This window comes from Balaenoptera musculus, chromosome 4, assembly GCF_009873245.2.
Source record: "Balaenoptera musculus isolate JJ_BM4_2016_0621 chromosome 4, mBalMus1.pri.v3, whole genome shotgun sequence".
Taxonomy (NCBI): domain Eukaryota; kingdom Metazoa; phylum Chordata; class Mammalia; order Artiodactyla; family Balaenopteridae; genus Balaenoptera; species Balaenoptera musculus.
In genome coordinates, this window is record NC_045788.1 from 121,309 (window position 1) to 144,422 (window position 23,114).

Consider the following 23,114-nt stretch of genomic DNA (forward strand, 5'->3'; position numbering starts at 1 on the left):
ATTTTCCATAGTGACTGCACCAACATTCCTACCAATAGTGCATAAAAGTTTCCTTTTCTCCACATTCTCACCAAAACTTATTATTTTTTGTCTTTTTGATAATAATAGTCATTCTAACCAAAACTTATTATTTCTTGCCTTTTTGATAATAATAGTCATTCTAATAGTCATTCTAATGGGTGTGAGGTGATCTCATTGTAGTTTTAAACTGCATTTCATTTAGTGATTAGTGATGTAGAGTACATTTTCACGTACCTGTTGGCCATTTGTAGGTCTTCTTGGGGGAAAATGTGTATTCAGATCCTCTGCCCAGTTTTAAATTAGAATGCTTTTTTGTTTCTATTGAGTTTTGTAAGTTCTCTATCAATTAATCTGTCCCACAGACACATATTATTTTCATATATTTCCTATTATAAATAATAAACCCGAGAATACAGATATTACATTCACACCAAGAATGTACAAGGGTACCATCCTTTTCTTCACATCTTTGACAACATTTATCTTTTATCTTCTTGATAATAGCCATGCTAATAAGTGTGAGGTGATATTTCATTGTGATTTTTAATCTGAATTTCCTTGTCAATCATTGATATTGAGCACCATTTCATATATCTCTTTGACATTTATATGTCTTCTTTTGAATAATGTCTTTTCAGGTTGTTTATCCATTTATAAAATCAGGATATTTATTTTATTTTTTCCTATTCAGTTGTTTGAGCATATTATATATTTTATATATTAGATATGTTTTTCGACTATTTCTTCCCATTTGTAGGTACTGTCTTCTCGCTGTAAATTTTTCCTTTGCTGTTCAAACCTTTATAGTTTAATGTAATCTATTTTTCTTTTATTACTATTATTATTATTGTTTTCTTTTGTTACCTGTGCTTTTGGGGTCATATCTAAAAATACATTGCCCATACCAGTGTCAAGAAGGTTTTTCCCCCATATCTTCTTCTAGTAATTTTACAGTTCCAGATCTTATATTTAATTCTCTAAACCACTTTGAATTAATTTTTGTGTATAGTGTGAGATAACGGGTATAATTTCTTCCTTATGCTTGTGAATATTCAGTTTCCCACTAATTTATTGTAGAGGACATCTTTTCCTCATGTATATTCCTGCCACTTTTATAAAAGATCAGTTGATTGTAAATATGTGGATTTATTTCTGAAGTCTGTATTTTGTTTCATTGTTCTATATGTCTGTTTTTATACTACTACCATACTGCTTTGATTACTATGCTTTGTAGTATAGTTTGAAATTATGAAGCATGATGCCTTCAGCTGTGCTGTTTGTGCTCAAGATGGCTTTGGACATTTTGGGTCTTTTTTGTTTCCATATAAATTTTAGGATTTCTTTTTCTATTTTCTGTGAAAATTACTCTTGGAATTTTGACACAGATTGCATTAAATATGTAGATTTCTTTGTGTACTATGGACATTTTAACAATATTAATTTATTCAATCCATTAACATGGGCTATCTTTCTGTTTATTTGTGTCTTCTTCAAATTCTTTCATCAATATTTTATAGTTTTCAGTGTACAGATCTTTCACATTCTTGGTTAAATTTATCCCTAAATATTTTATTATTTTTGGTGTTATTGTAAATGGGAATTTTTAAAAACTTTTTCTGATAGTTTCTGTTGTTAGTGTATAGAAACACAAATGAGTTTTGTAAGTTGAATTTGTATCCTGGAGCTTACTCTATTCATTTATTAGTTTTAACATTTTTTGGAGGTGGCATTTTTAGGGTTTTCTAGATATAAGAACATGTCCTCTGCAAACAGAGAAAATTTAGCTTTACCATTATGATTTGGATTTATTTTATTTATTTTTCTTGCCTATTTGCTCTGGCTAGGAATTCCAGTACCATGCTGAATAGAGGTGGCAAGAATTGTTAACCTTGTCTTGCTCTGAATCTTAGAAGAAAAGCTTTCAGGGTTCATAACTCAGTATGTTGTTAGCTTTGGGCTTGTCATATGACTTTTAATATGTTGAGATATATTCCTTAATAACTAATTTCTTGAAAGTCTTTATCATGAAAGGAGGTTAGATTTTGTCAAATAGTTTTGCTATAACTATTAATATGACCATATTTCCCTTTATTCTCTTAATGTGATATATCACATTTATTGATTGGCAAGCATTGAGCCATCCTTACATCCAGGCAAAAATCCCACTTGACCATGCTGAATGATCCTTTTAATGTGCTGTTGAATTTGGTTTGCCAGTATTTTCAGTGTATTTCATCCATGTTTTTCAGGAATATTGACCTGTACTTTTCTCATAGTGTCCTTGTCTGGTTTTGATATTGGGGTAATGCCTCACAAGATGGTTTGAAATTGTCCCCTCCTCTTTAATTCTGTGGAAGTATTTGAGAAGTATTGGCTTTAATTTCTCTTTGAATATCTAGTATAATTCCCTAGTGAAACCGTTTGGTCATGGAATTTTATTTATTCAGAGGTTTTTCAATACTATTTTATTCTCTTTACTCATTACTGGTCTGTTCAGATTTTCTATTTCTTAATTATTTAGTCTTAGTAGGTTGTCCATTTCTAGGAATTTGTCCATTTTTTCTAGGTAATCCAAGTTGTTTGTGTATGATTGTTAATAGTTAGTAGTCTCCTATTGTTCTTTGTATTCCTGTCACATCATTGTAATGCCTTTATATACATATGAGAGAAGAAGAGAAGTCATACATATATATGTACATATATGTGTGTGTATATATATATATATACACACACACACAAATACAAATATATACATATATTTGGTCTCTTTTCTACTTTGTATTGGAGTATAGTTGATTTACAGTGTTGTGTTATTTTCAGGTATACAGCAAAGTGAATCGCTTACATATATACATATATCCACTCTTTTTTAGATTCTTTTCCCATATAGGCCATTACAGAATACTGAGTAGAATTCCCTGTGCTATACAGTAGGTCCTTATTAGTTATCTATTTTATATATAGTCGTGTGTATATGTCAATCCTAATCTCCCAATTTATCCCTCCCCCACCTTGTTCCCTAGTAACCATAAGTTTGTTTTCTACATCTGTGACTCTACTTCTGTTTTTGTACCCTTTCTTTAGATTCCACATATAAGTGATATCATATAATATTTGTCTTTCTGTGTCTGACTTATTTCACTCAGATGACAATACCTAGGTCCATCCATGTTGTTGCAAATGGCATTAATTTGTTCTTTTTATGGCTGAGTAATATTCCATTGTATATATATACCACATCTTTATCCATTCTTCTGTTGATGGACATTTAGGTTGCTTCCATGTCCTGGCTATTGTAAATAGTGCTGCAGTGAACACTGGGGTGTGTGTATCTTTTTGAATTATGGATTTCTCCAGGTATATGCCTAAGAGTGGGATTGCTGGGTCATATGGTATTTCTATTTTTAGGTTTTTAAGGAACCTCCATACTGTTCTCCACAGTGGCTGTACTAATTTACATCCCCACCAACAGTGTAGTAGTGTTCCCTTTTTTCCACACCCTCTCCAGCATTTATTGTTTGTAGATTTTTTGATGATGGCCATTCTGATCAGTGTGAGATGATACCTCATTGTAGTTTTGATTTGCATTTCTCTAATAATTAGTGATGTTGAGCATCTTTTCGTGTGCTTTTTGGCCATATGTATGTCTTCTTTGGAGAAATGTCTATTTAGATCTTCCACCCATTTTTTGATTGGGTTTTTTTTTTCTTCATTTTGAGCTGCATGAGCTGTTTGTATATTTTGGAGATTTAATCCCTTGGCGGTTGCTTCATTTGACATTTTCTGTCATTCTAATAAGTGGTGCTGGGAAAACTGGACAGCTACATGTAAAAGAATGAAATTAAAATACTCCTTAACACCACACACAAAAATAAACTCAAAATGTATTAAAGACCTACATGTAAAGCCGGATACTATAAAACCCTTAGAGGAAAGCAGAGGCAGAACACTCTTTGACGTAAATCGCAGCAAGGTCTTTTTTGATCCACCTCCTAGAGTAATGAAAATAAAAACAAAAATAAACAAATGGGATCTAATTAAATGTAAAAGCTTTTGATCTCTCTTTTTCTTAGTTATTCTAGCTAACAGTTTGTCAATTTTGTTCATCTTTTCCAAAAATAACATCCTAAATATTATTAATCTTTCTACTATTTTTGTAGTATCTATTACTTTTATAACTGCTCTAATCCTTATTATTTATTTTATTCTTCCTTCATTGCACTTAGTTTGTTCTTTTTCTGGTTCCTTTAGTTGCAAAGTTACGTTGTTTAATAGAAAAATTTTTTTAGAGGGAAAAGATTTTATTACTTATGACACAGCAAGCATGAGCATAATATTTTATTGGTTCTCCATCCCTCTCAGTTCCCACAGAGATGACACAGAGGGATCCAGTTGGGTACTATGCATGTACTTGGTTGTGTTACACTGAGGAACACTGAGTTTGCACACTCCACTGCTTTCAATATGAGAGGTTAGCAAGCTTCCTGTTTATCTGAGGGAGAAACATTACCTCTTTCCCCAAGGCTATTCGTTACAAACACACTCCCAAGAAATGGCTCAGGTAAAATGGTGTCAGAGCATGCATCATTTTTCTTTCTTTCTTATTTTTTTAATTGGAGAATTGTTGACATACAGTATTGTGTTAGTTTTAGGTGTACAACATAATGACTCAACATTTAAGTATATTACAAAATGATCACCATGATGAGTCTAGTATCCATGTGTCCCCATCCAAAGTTATTTCAATATCATGAACCATATTTTTATATTGTATATTAAATTCTTACCACTTTTTAATTTTATAACTGGAATTTTGTACTTCTTACTCCCCTTCACCTGTGTTGCCCAACACCCACCCACCTCACCTCTTGCAATCCTCAATTTGTTCATTGTGTCTATAAGACTGGTTTTGTTGTGTTTGTTTTGTTTTCACATTCCACATATAAGTGAGATTATGTGGTATTTGTCTTTTTCTATGTGACTTCACTTAGCATAATACTCTCTAGGTCCATCCATGTTGTCACAAATGGCAAGATTTCATCTTTTTTATGGATGAATAATGTATATAACTATATATGTATATATGTATATGTATATGTATGTGTGCATATGTATATATGTGTATACATGCATATACATACACATATATATATATATATCACTTTTTTATCCATTTATCTATTATTGAACATTTTGGTTGCTATTGTAAATAATGTTGCAATGAATATAGTGGTGTATATATCTCTTTAAGTTCGCTTTTTGTTTTGTTTTCTTTAGATAAATAATGAAAAGTGGAATTTCTATGTCACATGGTAGTTTTATTTTTTATATTTATTTTGAGGACCCTCTATACTGTTTTCAATAGTGGCTGCACTGAATTACATTCCTATGAACAATGCAGGTGAGATCTCTTTTCTCCACATCCTCAGGAACAGTTTTTAATTTTTGTCATTTTGATGATAGCCCTTCTGACAACAGTAAGGTGATATCTTTTTGTGGTTTTGATTTGCATTTCCCTGATGATTAATGATGTTGCTCATGTTTCCATGTGCCTTTTGGCCATCTGTAATTTTTTTTTGGCAAAATATGTATTCAGCTCCTCTACCTAATTATTTATATTTTTATTTAATTTATTTTAAAAAATTAAAGTATAATTTACTTGAAATATTATATTGGTTTCAGGTATACAGCATAGTGATCCAGTAATTTTTACAGATTATACTTGATTAAAAGTTATTACAAGATAATGGCTGTAAGCCCATGTCCTATACAATATATCTTTGTTGCTTATCTATTTTATACATAGTTTGTACCTCTTAATCCTATACCCCTAATTTGCTCCTCCCCCCACCTCTGCCCACTGGTAACCACTAGTTTGTTTGTATAACTGTGAGTCTGTTTCTGTTTTGCATATCCATTTTTATTATTTTTAGATTCCACATATCAATGATATCACACTGTACTCGTCTTTCTCTGACTTACTTCATTAAGCATACTAATCTCCATCCATGTTGCTGCAAATGGCAAAATTTACTTCTATTTTTGGCTGTGTAATATTGCACTGTACATATACACCATATCTTTTCTATCCATTTGTCTATTCATGGGTATTTACGTTGCTTTCATATCTTGGCCATTGTCATTAGTGCTGCTATGAACATTGGGGTTTATGTATCTTTTTGAATTAGTGTTTTCATTTTTTTTTCTGGATATGTACCCAGGAGATTTATTGATGGAACCATTGATAGTTCTATTTTTAGCTTTTTGAGGAACCTCCATACTGTTTTCCATAGTGGCTGCAATAAATTACAAGTCCTACCAACAGTGTACAAGGGTTCACTTTTCTCCACATCCTCTCCAAATTTCATTTGTAGACATTTTGATGATCGCTGTTTTAATGTGTGAGGTTGATATCTCATTGCTGTTTGTAATTGAACTTCTTTAATAATTAGTGATGTTGGGACTTCTTTGGTGGTCCAGTGGATAAGACTCAGTGTTTCCAATGCAGGGGGTCTGGGTTCGATCCCTGGTTGGGGAACTAGGTCTTGCATGCATGCCGCAACTAAGAAGTCTGCAAGCCACAACAAAAGATCCTATGTGCCGCAACTAAAGATCCCGTGTGCCACAACTAAGACCCAGTGCAGCCTAAATAAATAAATAATATTAAAAAAAATAATTAGTGATGTTAAGCATCTTTTCATATAACTATTAGCCTTCTGTATGTCTTCTTTGGAAAGATTTCTATTCACATATTTTGCCCACTACCAATTGTGTTGTTTGTTTGTTTTTTGAAATTGAGTTGTATGAACCATTTATATATTTTGGATATTAACCCTTCGTCAGTCATATTATTTGCAAATATTTTCTCCCATTTTGTAGTTTGAATTTTTATTTTGTTGATGGTTTTCATTGCTGTGCAAAAAACTCTTGTTTATTTAGGTCCCATTTGTTTATTTTTGCTTTTATTTCTTTTGCCTTAGGAGACAGATCCAAAAAAAATTGCTACAATTTATGTCAAAGTGTTCTGCCAATGTTTCTCTCCTTGGAGTTTTATGGTTGGGGTATTATTTTTAGGCCCTTAATTCATTTTTAATTTATTTTTGGTGTATGGTGTGAGGAAATGTTCTAATTTCATTATTTTACGTGTAGCTCTCCAGTTTTCCCAGCACCAGTTATTGAAGAGACTGTCTTTTCTCCATAGTATAGTCTTGCATAATTCTTAGTAGACTTATTGACCATAGTGTGTGCATTCCTTTCTAGGCTCTCTATTCTATTACATTGATCTATATGTCTGTTTTTGTGAATATTGTACCTTTGTAGTCAGAGAGTGTGATATCTCCAGCTTTGGTCTTTTTTCTCAGGATTGCTTTGCCAATGTGTGTATTTTTTGGTTCTATATGTATTTTAGGATTATTTGTCCTAGTTTGGTAAAAAATGTCATGGGTATTTTGATAGGGATTGCTTTAAATCTGTAGGTTACTTTGAGTTGTATGGCTATTTTAAAAACATTCATTCTTCCATCCAATCCAAGAGCATAGGTTATCTTTATATTTATTTGCATCATCTTCAGTTTCCTTCATCAATGTCTTACACTTTTCAGGGTATAAATCTTTCACCTCCATGGTTAAATTTATTCCTAGATATTTTATTATTTTTGATACAACAGTAAATATTTTTTTCTTGATTTCTCTGATAGTTTTTTATTAGTGCAGGGAAAATAACATATTTCTGAATATTAATTGTGTATACTTCACATTTACTGAATTTCGTTATGCTAATAATTTGTTGGTAAAATCTTTAGGATTTTCTCTATATATTATCAGGTCATCTGTGAACAGTGACAGTTTTACTTCCTCTAGAAGTTAGATCCCACTTTTTAATTTTTATTTTTGTCTTTTTATTTGGCTAGGACTATTAATACTATGTTGAATAAAAGTGGTGAGAGTAGGCATCTGTGTCTTGCTCCTATTCTCAGAGGAAATGCTTTCAGCTTTTCACCATTGAGTATGGTGTTAGCTGTGATTTTGTCATATATGCCCTTTATTATATAAAGGTATGTTACCTCTATACCTACTTTGTTGAGAGTTTTTATCATAAATCAAATTTTGAATTTTGTTAAATGCTTTTGATTGAGCTCTTAACATGATCATATGAGCTTTATCCTTTGTTATGCTAATCTTAATTTAAGTGTGTTACTTAGTTGATTTATATATATTGAATCATTCCTGCATTGCTGAGATACATCCCATTTGATCATGGTGTATGGTTCTTCTAATTGTATCTAATTGTGTATTGTTGGATTCAGTTTTCTAATGTTTTGTTGAGGATTTTTACATCTATGTTCATCACGGGTATTGGCCTGTAATTTACTTTTTACTGTAATGCCTTTGTCTCGTTTTCATATATGGGTGATGCTAGCCTCAGAAAATAAGTTTGGAAGAACTCCTTCATCAATTGTTTGGAATAGTTTGAGAAGGGTAGATATTAACTTTCCTTTCAATGTTTGGTAGAATTTATCAGTGAAGCCACTTGGTCCTGGGACTTAGTTTATTGGGAGTTTTTTGATTACTGATTCCATTTCATTACTAGTAAGTGATCTGATTTTTTATTGATTCCTGAATCAATCTTGGAAGATTTATGTTTCTAGGAGTTAATCCACTTCTTCTAGGTTGTCCAATTTGTTGGTGTGTAATTGTTTGTAGTAATCTGTTATGATACTTTGTATTTCTATCCTGTCTGTTGTAACTTTGTCTCTTTCATTTCTGATGTATTTGGGCCCTTTCTTTAAAAAGAAAATACAGTTTGCCTTTTGTCCTTTACATGAGATTAATAAGTGTTTGATCTACTACCCTTACTGTATGTATACATTTTCCAGGGAGACTTATACTTTTGTGTGTTTTCTAGTAACTAGTGACAATTCTTTTAAGCTTAAATAAATTCCTTCAACATTTCTTATAAGGCTGCTTTATTAGTGATGAACTCATTTAGCTTTTGCTAGTCTGGGAAACTCTTGATCTCTCCTTCAATTCTGAATAATAATCTTACTGCTGGAGTATGCTTGTTGTAGGCTTTTTCCTTTTAGCCCATTGAATATATCCTGTCATTCCTTTCTGGTCTGCAAAATCTGCTGAAAAGTCAGTTGATAGTCTTATGGGAATACCGTGCACATGACTAATTGCTTTTATTTCACTGCTTCTATGATCCCTCGTTATCTTTCATTTTTGATACTTTAACTGTAATGTGTCTCGATGTGGACCTGTTTGTCTTCATCTTGTTTGGGGCTCTGTGTTTCCTGGACCTGGATATCTGTTTCCTTCTCCAGGTTTGGAAAGTTGTCAGTTATTATATCCTCTAATAAATTATCTGCCAGTTTCTCTCTTTCTCCTGGGACACCTATAATGCTAATGTTAGTATTCTTGATGTTATCTCAGAGGTCCCTTTACCTGTTGTCTAATTCTTTTTTCTTCTTGCTATTCAGCTTGGGTGATTTTCAGTACTCTGTCTTCCAGATCACTGATCTGTTCTTCTGTATCATATAATCTAATGTTGCTTCCCACTTGTGTGTGTGTGTTTAATCTCAGTTATTGTATTTTTCAGCTGTTGGGTTCTTTTTTACACTTTATTAACTCTTTGTTGAAATTCTCACTGTGTCTGTCTGTTCTTCTCCTGACTTGGGTGAGCATTTTTATAATCATTACCTTGAACCCTTTTTTTGGGGGGGGTAGGATGCTCATCTCTGTTTTGTCTATTTTTTTTTCTCATGTTATGTCTTGTTACTTCATTTGTAACATATTCATCTGTTTCCTTATGTTTCCTAATTCTGTGTGCATTTCTATTCATTAGGTTTGGTTCGTTACATTCCCTGGTCTTGGAGAAGTGGACTTATATAGGAGATGGTTTATAAGGCCAGCAGCACATTCTTCTCTGGCTAGCAGAGCCAGATGCTCCAGGGCTGTCCCCTATGTGGGCTGCATGCACCTTTCTGTTATAGCAGGGCCAACTACTGTGGACAAGCTGGTAGGTGGTGTAGGACCCTGGTCTAAATGACAGTGAGGCCCTGCAGTATGTGACTGCTGTCAGGGTGCATGTAGGCAAGGCTGCCCTCTATTATGGGTGTCTTTGTGGTGTTCCAGTTACACAGGTGGGTAGGGTAGGACTCATTGTGTCTGGGTCCTACCCTACCCACCTGTGTAATTGTAAGGGCTTGTGGTGCGTCACTGCTCTAGGCATGGTGGTAGATGGGACAGGACCCTGATACTAATCAATTAGAGAGAAGAGTCTAAAATTTTCCTGCCTGTGTCTCAGTCCCTAGCAGGGGTCCCAGCTACCTCTTGCCTTTCCAGGAAGCTCTCCGAGGTTAGCACGTGGGTCTGACCCAGGTGTCTTTCACACTACTGGCTCTGCACAGGGACTGAGAACATGTGAGGTTTTGTGTGTGCCCTATGAGAGCAGAGCCTTAGTTTCCTTTAGCCTCCAGGTCTCCTGAAAGTAAGCCCTGCAGGTTTTCAAAGCCAGACCTCCTGTGTTCTTTTCTTCCCGGTGCAGCAACCCAGGGCTGAGCAGCCTGATGCAGGGCTCAGACCCTTCCCTCCTTGTGGAGGACCTATACAGTTGTGATATCTTCCAACTGTGGGTCACTGTGCTGGAGGTGTGGGTTCCAACTAGACTATGTTTCCAATCCTCCTACCTGCCTTGAGGTTTCTCCTTCGTTACATCTTTGGTTGTAGAAAATTTTCTCCGCTAGTCTTCAGGTCATTCTCAGAGATAATTTCTGTGTAAGTAGTTGTAATTTTAGTGTGTCCAAAGGAAGAGGTGAGCTCAGGATCTTCCTACTCCATCCTCTTGATCCCCCCTCAAGAACTTTTTTTTAATATATGCATTTATCAGTGTAAACTTATCTCTGAATTGAGTTGTTTTTCCTGTGGTCCATAAGTTTAGGTACTTTGTGTTTCTACTTTTGTTTGCTTTAAGATTTTTAAAATTTCCCTTTGATTTATTCTTGTATGCAGTGGCTGTTCAGGAGCTTGTTGTTCAATTTCTAAGTGTTCTCGAATTTTCAATTATTCTTCTTAATATTGAATTTCCGTTTCATACCATTGTGGTTAGAGAAGATAATGGATATGATTTCAATCTTCTTGGATTTTTGAAGACTTGTTTTGTGGCTTAACATATGATCTATCCTAGGAAATGTTCTTTGTGTCCCCAGGAATGGACATTTTGCTGATGTTGAGTGGAACATACTATATATGTCTGTTGATATCACATGTAATTTCAACTCCACTGTTTCTGATTGACGTTCTATCTGGATGATCTATACAGTGTTGAAAGTTGGGTATTGATGTTTCTTATCATTATTTTATCTCTGTACATTTTCCCCTTCATGTCTGTTAATATTTTATTTGTATGTATAGAGGCTTCAATGCTGGGTACATACATATTGATAATTGTCATAATTTCTTGATGAATTAATCCCTTTATCATTATGTGATATGCTTTGTTTGTTTGAGAGGTTTGACATCAAGTCCATGTTGCCTGACATTAGACCAGTCAGGTATCATTTGCATGGAATATCTGTTTTCCAGTCATACAATTTTATCCTATATATGGACCTAAAGTTACCAAGAATCTCTTGTACACAATATATAATTGATTTTTTTAAATCTATTTGCCTACCATATGGATTTTTAAAATTGAAGTATAGACGATTTACAATATTACATTAGTTTCAGGGTTACAACATAGTAATTTAATATTTTTATAGGTTATGCTCCATTTAAAGTTATTACAAAATAATGGCTATATTTTCCTGTGTTGTACAATGTATCCTTGTTTGTTTATCTAATACATAGGTGTATTCATTAAGAGAAACAAACTATTATCTTTCCTTCCTCCTTTCACTCTCCCCACCGGTAACCACTAATTTGTTCTCTGTGAGTCTACTCCTGTTTTGTTATATACATTCTTTTGTTGCATTTTTTAGATTCCTCATATGGGTGAGAACATAGAGTATTTGTCTCTATCTGACTCGTTTCACTAGGTATAATACATTCTAAGCCCATCCATGTTGTTGTAAATGGCAGGATTTATTGTTTTTTATGGCTGAGTAATATTCTATTGTGTATTCATACTGCATCTTCTTTATCCATTCATCTGTTGATGGACATTTAGGTTGCTTCCATGTCTTGTCAATTGCAAATAGTGCTGCTATTAACATTGGAGTGCATGTGTCTTTTCAAATTGCTGTTTTCATTTTCTTTGGACATATACCTAGTAGTGGAGGTGTTGGCTAATATTGTAGTTCTACTTTTAGTTTTTTGAGGACCTCCATACTGTTTTCATAGTGGTTGTAAAAATTTTCAATCCCCCAAACAGTGTACTTGGGTTACCTTTTGTCCATATCCTCATTAACATTTGTTAATTGTAGACTTTTTGATGGTAGCCATTTTGACAGGTGTGAGATGATGTCTCATTGTGGTTTTGATTTGCATTTATCCAATGATTAGTGATTAGCATTTTTTCATGTGTCTGTTGGCTATATCTTCTTTGGAAAAATGTATAATAAGGTACTCTGCCCATTTTTTAAATCCTTTTAATTTTTGCTTTTTGAGTTTTTGATATTGGGTTATATGAGCTGTTTATATATTTTAGATATTAACCCCTTCTCTGTCATGTAATTTGCATATATTTTCTCCCATCTTCTAGATTATCTTTTCATTTTGTCTAACATTTCCTTTGCTCTGCGAACAATTTTAAATTTAATAGGTCCCTTTTGTTTATTTTTGCTTTTATTTATTTTGCCCTGGGAAACAGATCCAAAAAAAATTGCTATCATTTATATGAAAGTGTTCTGCCTACGTTCTCTTTGAGGGGTTTTATGGTTTCACGTCTTACATTTAGGTCTCTAATCCATTTGGGGTTTATTTTTGTATATGGTGTTAGGGAGTGTTCTAATCTCATTGTTTTACATGTAGCTGTCCAGTTTTCCCAGCACCACTTATTGAAGAGGCTGTTTTGTCCATTGTGTATTCTTGCCTTCTTTGTCATAGATTCAGTGTGTAGGTTCGTTTCTGGGCTCTCTGTTCTATTCCATTAATCTCTGTGTCTGTTTTTGTGCCAGTGTCATGCTGTTTTGATTACTGTAGCATTGTGGTGTAGTCTGAACTCAGGAAGTGTGATACCTCCAGCTGTGGGGTGTTTTGTTTTTCCTCAAGATAGCTTTGGCTATTCAGGCTCTCTTGTGGTTCTTGATGAATTTTAGGATTATTTGTTCTAGTTTTGTAAAAATGTTGTGCCTATTTTGATAGGGAGTGCATTAAATCTGCTAATCACTTTGGGTAGTATGGCCATTTTGACAATATTAATTCTTCAAAAAGCATGGGGTGTTTTTCTATTTCTTTGTATAATCTTCCATTTCCTTCCTCAGTGTATTATAGTTTTCAGAGTACAGGCCTTTCACCTCCTCAGTTAAGTTTATTCCTATTTATTTTATTCTTTTTGATGAGATAATAAAGATATTTTATTGCTTTCTCTTTCTCATAGTACATTATTAATGTTTAGAACAGCAAAATTTACTGTCTGTTAATCTTGTATCCTTGTCTCTTGTAACATTCTTTACTTTAAAGTCTATTTTGTGTGATATGAGTATTGCTACTCCAGCTTTCTTTTGATTTCCATTTGCATGGAATAACTTTTTCCATCCCCTCACTTTCAGTCTGTATGTGTGTCTCTAGGTTTGAAGTGGGTCTCTTGTAGACAGCATATATACGGGTCTTGTTTTTGTATCCATTCAGTCAGTCTCTGTCTTTTGGTTGGAGCATTTACTCCATTTACACTTAAGGTAATTATCAATATGTATGTTCCTACTGGCATTTTCTTAATTGTTTTGGGTTTTTAAATTTTTTTTAATTTTTATTTTTTGCTGCATTGGGTCTTAGTTGCAGCATGAGGGATATTTTGTTGTGGCATGTGGGCTCTTCATTGTGGTGCATGGGCTTCTCCCTAGCTGTGGCGTGCAGGTTTTCTCTCTCTAACTGTGGCACACAGGCTCCAGAGTACATGGTCTCTGTAGTTTGCAGCACACATGCTTTCTAGTTGAGGTGCGTGGGCTCAGTAGTTGTGACATGCGGGTTTAGTTGCCCCACAGCATGTGGGATCTTAGTTCCCTGACCAGGGATCAAACCCGTGTCCCCTGCACTGGAAGGCGGATTCTTAACCACTGGACCCCCAGGGAAGTCCCGCAGGTTCATTCTTGAAACACACTTCTTTGGATTAAGGTGTATTGATCTCAGAGGACCCTGAAACTCTGTAGGTCACGCCATTGTGATGAGAGGAAGAAGAGGAAGGTACTCAGGCTGGAAGTTTTTAGTCTGTGCAGCCGCGGGACTGAGGCAGGAGGCCGGAGGCGGGGTTGAGAGTAGTTGTTAGAGCGGTGGCCACTAGAGGGCGCCGGAGCACCAGCAGAGCCCACCTGCAGTTCAGACCTCCGGAATCTGCGATGGGATTGAAGGTGGGTGGCTGTAACCCTAAGGAGGTGCCTAGACTGGAGGGGGTTTATCACCATGCGTCCCTGACTTTACGGCCCACATTGGCATGCTGCACACAGGCGACATCCCTCAGCCATCAAAATGGGAATGGGAACTTAAAGCCTGGTCAAGTGTCATAGTGGCCGTTCACTCTGGCAGGCTGTGTGCACTGGGACTGCTTTTTCTTTCACCAGAGGCAGGACTCTGCACCCAGAAGTCTCTTGCTTGAATTTTGGGCTGGCAGTTTTCAAGCTGCAGTCTTGTGTGAGTGTTGGAATCTGGAAAACAGAGCTGGTGGTCTGAAGGTGGAGCCTGTAAAAGCGGTGGTATTTTGGTGGGTGGGCTTTGTTCAGCCCTGCTGCCTTTCTCTTGAGAGTTCTTCCCAAACTTCTTTCTTCCCTTTCCATCTGAGCCTCTTCCTCTCGTCCTCACACCCCTGGCCTCAGCAGAAGTGTCTCTCTAATCATCTGTTGAACCATCAGTGATCAGAGCCTCTATGCCCAAAGCTATGTTCGGGGCTGGGATAACCGTGAAGCTCCCAACTTTTGAAGTTGCAGGTTTCAGGGTCAGAAAGTGGCTTAATGCTGGGTCAGGAATATAATACTGGGGCGGAGATGATTTAACCACTAACTGGTGAGATGGAGTGGTCAGCTGACTGATTTTAAAGCCCATCACTTGACTTGAAGGGCAGTGGGGTCCAGGGGGCCCTAAAATGTGGGTGTTTTATCTCTTGCCCAGAATGGCATGTCATGTTTATAAGTTTTTAAAAATGACTTATTAAACTAGAGCCCTTTCTCCTTGGACACAAAAGGAGAAAAATACAGTATTTCAGGTTCATTTTAGAAACAAATTTTTCAGGATTAAGGTGATGGTGGTTTTCATTGGAATGAACAGTAATCATTTTGTGATAAGCTGCTTCGTATAAGGGGCTCAGGTGTGCTGTGCCTGCTTTCTGTAGTGTAGTGCTACTAAAAACGGGTCTAGGGGAGCAGAATTGGAACAAAGAAGGAACTTGTTAAAGATGCCAATTCATGGACCGCACTCCAACTCTGCAGAATCAAATTTCTTCCAAGGGTCCTGGAAAGCTTTGTATACATATTTAAATTTTTAGAGGCACTATTTACATAAGCGCTTATCACTCTAGGCTTACAATAAAGATGACTTGGTGAGTTTTAATAAGTACTATCACCTGGGACCTCCCTCACAGATTTTTGTCTGTTGGCCTGGGTGAGAGTGTATTTTTCTAAAATGAAGTAAAGTTGACATACAATATTGTATTTGATTCAGGTGTACAACATATTTTCACGTGAACATAATGGATATAGATTACAAGTAAATTTGTTTTAATTATGTTCTCCAGGCAATGCCAGGGTGAAACCAGGGTTATGCAAGAGAGCTCTCAGATATTTTTGTGGTGTGAGAGTTTAATCCAGCTTTTGGATCAAGGAAAGTTAATGGAGTCTTTGTGGGCAGGGCAGGTCAGTGCAAATCACATGCTCTGTTGCTGTAGCAGAATTTGTGGCTGAATGTGAGGCATATGATAACAGGGAAGGAGAAGATCACCTTTGGTCTCCATGTATGAGCTCATTTTTTTTCTGAATCTGTCATGTGACAAAGGATGGGGACCACGGTCTTTCTGCATTTCAAAGTTCTTCTGTCTCTGAGTGCGGGGGTAGTAGGTGAAGGTGCTGTCCTGGTGCCTTTAAGGATGTACAGGTGTGATTTCTCTACGTAAAATCGCCTGAGAAAGACAGCTAGAAATGGATGAGGAAGTGGGAGAAATGCAGGTTCTCAGGGAATTGTGACCCAAGTCAGAGGCTGTGTTCCTTTCTCTTGTTGAAATCCCAGGTATTTAGAATTTACAAACATTTACTTCTGTACCTCTGGTGGTCCTGCCTAACAAATTTGTTTTCAATACTTTTCTGTTTTTCCTACTGGTAGCCTAGGGTAGAGCTTTTGGTTATTCCTCTCTCATATCCCATTGCTTCTCTCCATTTTCTCCATCCAGGCTCCCTTTACAGCATAAAGAATTCCTGCCATGGATTACTGACGTGCAAATGTTGAAAATGTTCCCTTTTTGTCAGATCAACTTGGGGATGTGTCGATACACAGATTCCCACTGAATGTGAGATTGGGTCCTGGGATATCAGGGAAGAAGGAGACTATGTAATGTTTAGGTCCTGTCTGGATGCAGCATCAGTCTATGTAGACTAGGATTATGAAAACGCACCCATAATGCAGATTGCTATATGGTCCAGAGTAACTCAAAGTTCTGAAAATAAACAGATCTCTCAGTTGCATCAAGGAAAGAGTTACTATTTAAAATACACAAGAGTACAGGATGTGAGTGTTACATGTGGCTTTAAATGTGCTGAACCCTGATCTCCTGATTGTTTTTTTTTTTTTTTTGCAAAATTATCACAGCAATGATGATGAGTCCTGTGTGCATGGGGCAGGTGATATCAGTTTGTCCCAGTACAGGTGATGTCAATTTTGTTCACTTGATTCAGGGGCTGTCTGCCAGATTCCTCAACTGAGAAGCTAATAATTTTACAATTATCATTAACAGGGCCTTGGACGTATTTACTGAGAGACCTGCATAAACCATCGCATTTAATCTGAAAACTTCCCCTGTCTAGTTCATTTCCCTTTACTTGTAGATTCCTTTGGAAAATTATCATTCTCACTTTTGTTCACACTTTTGTTAGTAAATGTTCTGTAAATTTCCTTTTTATTCCACTGTCATGTCACAGTTACTCTGTTTATTAATTTTTGTATCTTCAGGAAAAGAAAACAAGTGTCCTATAGTATATGTTCAAGTATTTTAAAGTGCTATAATATAATCAGCACAAATGAGAAATGAAATTATGTCAAGGAAACAGGGGTTTGTTGATGCAAAGAAAATCTTCAAGATGTTTCATCTCATCCTTCTCATATTTGAGCTGATCTGCATCTGTGACTCTAGATCAGTGATAATTCTAGATATTCATAAAATGAGGAAAAATCTTGTTGCCCACATCTTAAAATCAAATATCTATTCCTTATTTTGAATAGACTGAGTATTTGGAAGTAGATTTTAGGATCTGCAATTTAAAAATACTTCCTAAGTGTTTTAAAGTGGCTGTCAGGAAATACTATTTGGCGAAGTGATTTTCTATAACATGTAGTGTCCTCTCTTCTCTGCTGAACACAGTACTGGATTGGAAATTGTAGAATCCCCAGGATGAGTCATGTCCCTTTTTAAAATAAACAGGTCTTGCTGTCTCTAAGCTGAACCTGGTCACCTTTTTTGAGCAAAGGAAAGAGCCGGGATGTGAAGAAAAGGAGACAACAGTCATACACCCAGGTAGGTGGGAATGAATAAAGTAGATAGCATAGGTGTGATGTCCAAATGTGAAGGAGGAATCTAGGCTTTAAAATGTTGTTTGGGAAGCTTTGCTTCAATGGAAATTATTTTGAGAAGCCTAGGTTATTGCTGTCCCAGAGATGCATCTCCTGCTCCACTCGTATCATGCTCCTAAATTCTCTAAGGATTTTCCCTCTGTTCCAGTGATCTTCCATGGCAATCAGAGTGAGAGCCAAAGTCTTCCCCACGGCCAGTGAAAGTCTGTATGTTCTACGTATTCTTCCATTGCTTATTGGGGGCCTGGGAAAAACTGTGCACATACAAAGTTCTTTTATGGAGTTTATGTGAGTTTCTCCTCCCTTATCTTTTTATTTCTTATTTTTTTTGACATCTTTATTGGAGTATAATTGCTTTACAGTGGTGTGTTAGTTGCTGCTGTATAACAAAGTGAATCAGCTATACATATACATATATCCCCATATCCCCTCCTTCTTGTGTCTCCCTCCCACCCTCCCTATCCCACCCCTCTAGGTGGTCACAAAGCACTGAGCAGGTCTCCCTGTGCTATGCAGCTGCTTCCCACTAGCTATCTATTTTACATTTGGTAGTGTATATATGACCATGCCACTCTCTCACTTCGTCCCAGCTTACCCTTCCCCCTCCCTGTGTCCTCAAGTCCATTCTCTATATCTGTGTCTTCATTCCTGTCTTGTCCCTAGGTCCTTCAGAACTTTTTGTTTTTTATGATTCCATATATGTGTGTTAGCATACGGTATTTGTTTTGCTCTTTCTGACTTACTTCACTCTGTATGACAGATTCTGGGTCCATCTACCTCACTACAAAACACTTAATTTCATTTCTTTTTATGGCTGAGTAATATTCCATTGTATGTATGTGCCACATCTTCTTTATCCATTCATCTGTCAATGGACACTTAGGTTACTTCCATGTCCTGGCTATTGTAAATAGTGCTTCAATGAACATTGTGGTACATGACTCTTTTTTAATTTATTTATTTTTTATTTATTTTTATGGCTGTGTTGGGTCTTCATTTCTGTGTGAGGGCTTTCTCTAGTTGTGGCAAGTGGGGGCCACTCTTCATCGCGGTGTGCGGGCCTCTATCGCGGCCTCTCTTGTTGCGGAGCACAGGCTCCAGACGCGCAGGCTCAATAATTGTGGCTCACAGGCCCAGTTGCTCTGCGGCATGTGGGATCTTCCCAGACCAGGGCTCGAACCCATGTCCCCTGCATTGGCAGGCAGATTCTCAACCACTGCGCCACCAGGGAAGCCCTGTGGTACATGACTCTTTTTGAATTATGGTTTTCTCAGGGTGTATGCCCAGTAGTGGGATTCTGGGTCATATGGTAGTTCTATTTTTAATTTTTAAGGAACCACCATACTGTTCTCCATAGTGGCTGTATCAATTTACATTCCCATCAACAGTGCAAGAGGGTACCCTTTTCTCCACACCCTCTCCAGCATTTATTGTTTCTAGATTTTTTGATGATGGCCATTCTGACCGGTGTGAGATGATACCTCATTGTAGTTTTGATTTGCATTTCTCTAAAGATTAGTGATGTTGAGCATCCTTTCATGTGTTTGTTGGCAGTCTGTATATCTTCTTTGGAGAAATATCTATTTCGGTCTTCTGCCCATTTTTTGGATTGGGTTGTTTGTTTTTTTGATATTGAGCTTCATGAGCTGCTTGTATATTTTGGAGATTAATCCTTATTCAGTTGATTCATTTGTAAATATTTTCTCCCATTCTGAGGGTTGTCTTTTGGTCTTGTTTATGGTTTCCTTTGCTGTGCAAAAGCTTTTAAGTTTCATTAGGTCCCATTTGTTTACTTTTGTTTTTATTTCCATTTCTCTAGGAGGTGGGTCAAAAAGGATCTTGCTGTGATGTCACAGAGTGTTCTGCCTTTGTTTTCCTCTAAGAGCTTTATAGTATCTGGCCTTACATTTAGGTCTTTAATACATTTTGAGTTTATTTTTGTGTATGGTGTTAGGGAGTGTTCTAATTTCATTCTTTTACATGTAGCTGTCCAGTTTTCCCAACACCACTTATTGAAGAGGCTGTCTTTTCTCCATTGTATACCCTTGCCTCTTTTATCAAAGATAAGGTGACCATATGTGTGTGGGTTTATCTCGGGGCTTTCTATCCTGTTCCATTGATGTATATTTCTGTTTTTGTGCCAGTAGCATACTGTCTTGATTACTGTAGCTTTGTAGTATTGTCTGAAGCCGGGGAGCCTGATTCCTCCAGCTCCATTATTCTTTCTCAAGATTGTTTTGGCTATTCGGGGTCTTTGTGTTTCCATACAAATTGTGAAATTTTTTTGTTCTAGTTCTGTGAAAAATGCCATTGGTAGTTTGATAAGGATTGCATTGAATCTGTAGATTGCTTTGGGTAGTATAGTCATTTTCACGAATTTGATTCTTTCAATCCAAGAACATAGTATATCTCTCCATCTGTTTGTATCGTTTTAAATTTCTTTCATCAGTGTCTTACAGTTTTCTTCATACAGGTCTTTTGTCTCCTTAGGTAGGTTTATTCCTAGGTATTTTATTCTTTTTGTTGCAATGGTAAATGGGAGTGTTTCCTTAATTTCTCTTTCAGATTTTTCATCATTAGTGTATAGGAATGCAAAAGATTTATGTGCATTAATTTTGTATCCTGCTGCTCTACCAAATTCATTGATTAGCTCTTGTAGTTTTCTGGTAGCATCTTTAGGATTCTCTATGTATAATATCATGTCATATGCAAACTGTGACAGCTTTACTTCTTCTTTTCTGATTTAGATTGCTTTTCTTTCTTTTTCTCTGATTGCTGTGTCTAAAACTTCCAAAACTGTGTTGAATAATAGTGGTGATAGTGGACAACCTTGTCTTGTTCCTGATCTTAGAGGAAATGGTTTCAGTTTTTCACCATTGAGAATGATGTTGGCTGTGGGTTTGTCATATATGGCCTTTATTATGTTAAGGTAGGTTCCCTCTATGCCTACTTTCTGGAGAGTTTTTATCACAAATGGGTGTTGAATTTTGTCAAAAGCTTTTTCTTCAGCTGTTGAGATTATCATATGGTTTTTATCCTTCAATTTGTTAATATGGTGTATCACATTGATTGATTTGCGTATACTGAAGAATCCTTGCATTCTTGGGATAAACCCCACTTGATCATAATGTATGATCCTTTTAATGTGTTGTTGCATTCTGTTTGCTAGCATTTTGTTGAGGATTTTTGTATCTATGTTCATCAGTGACATAAGCCTGTAATTTTCTTTTCTTGTGACATCTTTGTCTGGTTTTGGTATCAGGGTGATGGTGGCCTCATAGGATGAGTTTGGGAGTCTTCCTCCCTCTGCTATATTTTGGAAGAGTTTGAGAAGGATAGGTGTTAGCTCTTCTCTAAATGTTCGATAGAATTCACCTGTGAAGCCATCTGGTCCTAGGCTTTTGTTTGTTGGAAGATTTTTAAGCACAGTTTCAATTTCAGTGCTTGTCATTGGTCTGTTTATATTTTCTATTTCTTCCTGGTTCAGTCTCAGAAGGTTGTGCTTTTATAAGAATTTTTCCATTTCTTCCAGGTTGTCCATTTGATTGGCAAAGAGTTGCTTGTAGTAATCTCTCATGATCGTTTGTATTTCTGCAGTGTCTGTTGTAACTTCTCCTTTTTCATTTCTAATTTTATTGATTTGAGTCCTCTCCCTCTTTTTCTTGATGTGTCTGGCTAATGGTTTATCAATTTTGTTTATCTTCTCAAATAACCAGCTTTTAGTTTTACTGATCTTTGCTATCGTTTCCTTCATTTCTTTTTCATTTATTTCTGATCTGATCTTAATGATTTCTTTCCTTTTGCTAACTTTGGGGTTTTTTTGTTTGTTTTTCTTTCTAATTGCTTTAGGTGTAAGGTTATGTTATTTGAGATTTTTCTTGTTTCTTGAGGTAGGCTTGTATTGCTATAAACTTCCCTCTTAGAAATGATTTTGCTGCATTCCATAGGTTTTGGATCGTCGTGTTTTCATTGTCATTTGTCTCTAGGTATTTTTTGATTTCCTTTTTGATTTCTTTAGTGATCTGTTGGTTATTTTGTAGCGTATTGTTTAGCCTCCATGTGTCTGCACTTTTTACAGTTTTTTTCCTGTAATTGATATCTAGTCTCAAAGCGTTGTGGTTGGAAAAGATACTTGATACAATTTCAACTTTCTTAAATTTACCAGGGTTTGATTTGTGACCCAAGATATGGTCTGTCCTGGAGAATGTTCCATGAGCACTTGAGAAGAAAGTGTATTCTGTTGTTTTTGGATGGAATGTCCTATAAATTTCAATTAAGTCCATCTTGTTTAATGTGTCATTTAAAGCTTGTGTTTCCTTATTTATTTTCATTTTGGATTATTTGTCCATTGGTGAAAGTGGGGTGTTAAAGTCCCCTACTATGATTGTGTTACTGTTGATTTCCCCTTTTATGGCTGTTAGCATTTGCCTTATGTATTGAGGTGCTCCTATGTTGGGTGCATAAATATTTACAATTGTTATATCTTCTTCCTGGATTGATCCCTTGACCATTACGTAGTGTCCTTCCTTGTCTCTTATTACATTCTTTATTTTAAAGTATATTTTGTCTGATATGAGAATTGCTACTCCAGCTTTCTTTTGATTTCCATTTGCATGGAATAGCTTTTTCCATCCCCTCACTTTCAGTCTGTATGTGTCCCTAGGTCTGAAGTGGGTCTCTTGTAGACAGCATATATACGGGTCTTGTTTTTATGTCCATTCAGCCAGTCTGTGTCTTTTGGTGGGAGCATTTAATCCATTTACATTTAAGGTAATTATCGATATGTATGTTCCTATTACCATTTTCTTATTTGTTTGCATTTGTTATTGTAGGTCTTTTCCTTCTCTTGTGTTTCCTGCCTAGAGAAGTTCCTTTGGCAATTTGTTGTAAAGCTGGTTTGGTGGTGCTGAATTCTCTTAACTTTTGCTTATCTGTAAAGGTTTTAGTTTCCCCATCAAATCTGAATGAGATCCTTGCTGGGTAGAGTAATCTTGGTTGTAGGTTTTTCTCTTTCATCACTTTAAATATGTCCTGCCAGTCCCTTCTGGCTTGCAGAGTTTCTGCTGAAAAATCAGCTGTTAACCTTATGGGGATTCCCTGTATGTTATTTGTTGCTTTTCCCTTGATGCTTTTAATATTTTTTCATTGTATTGAATTTTTCATAGTTTG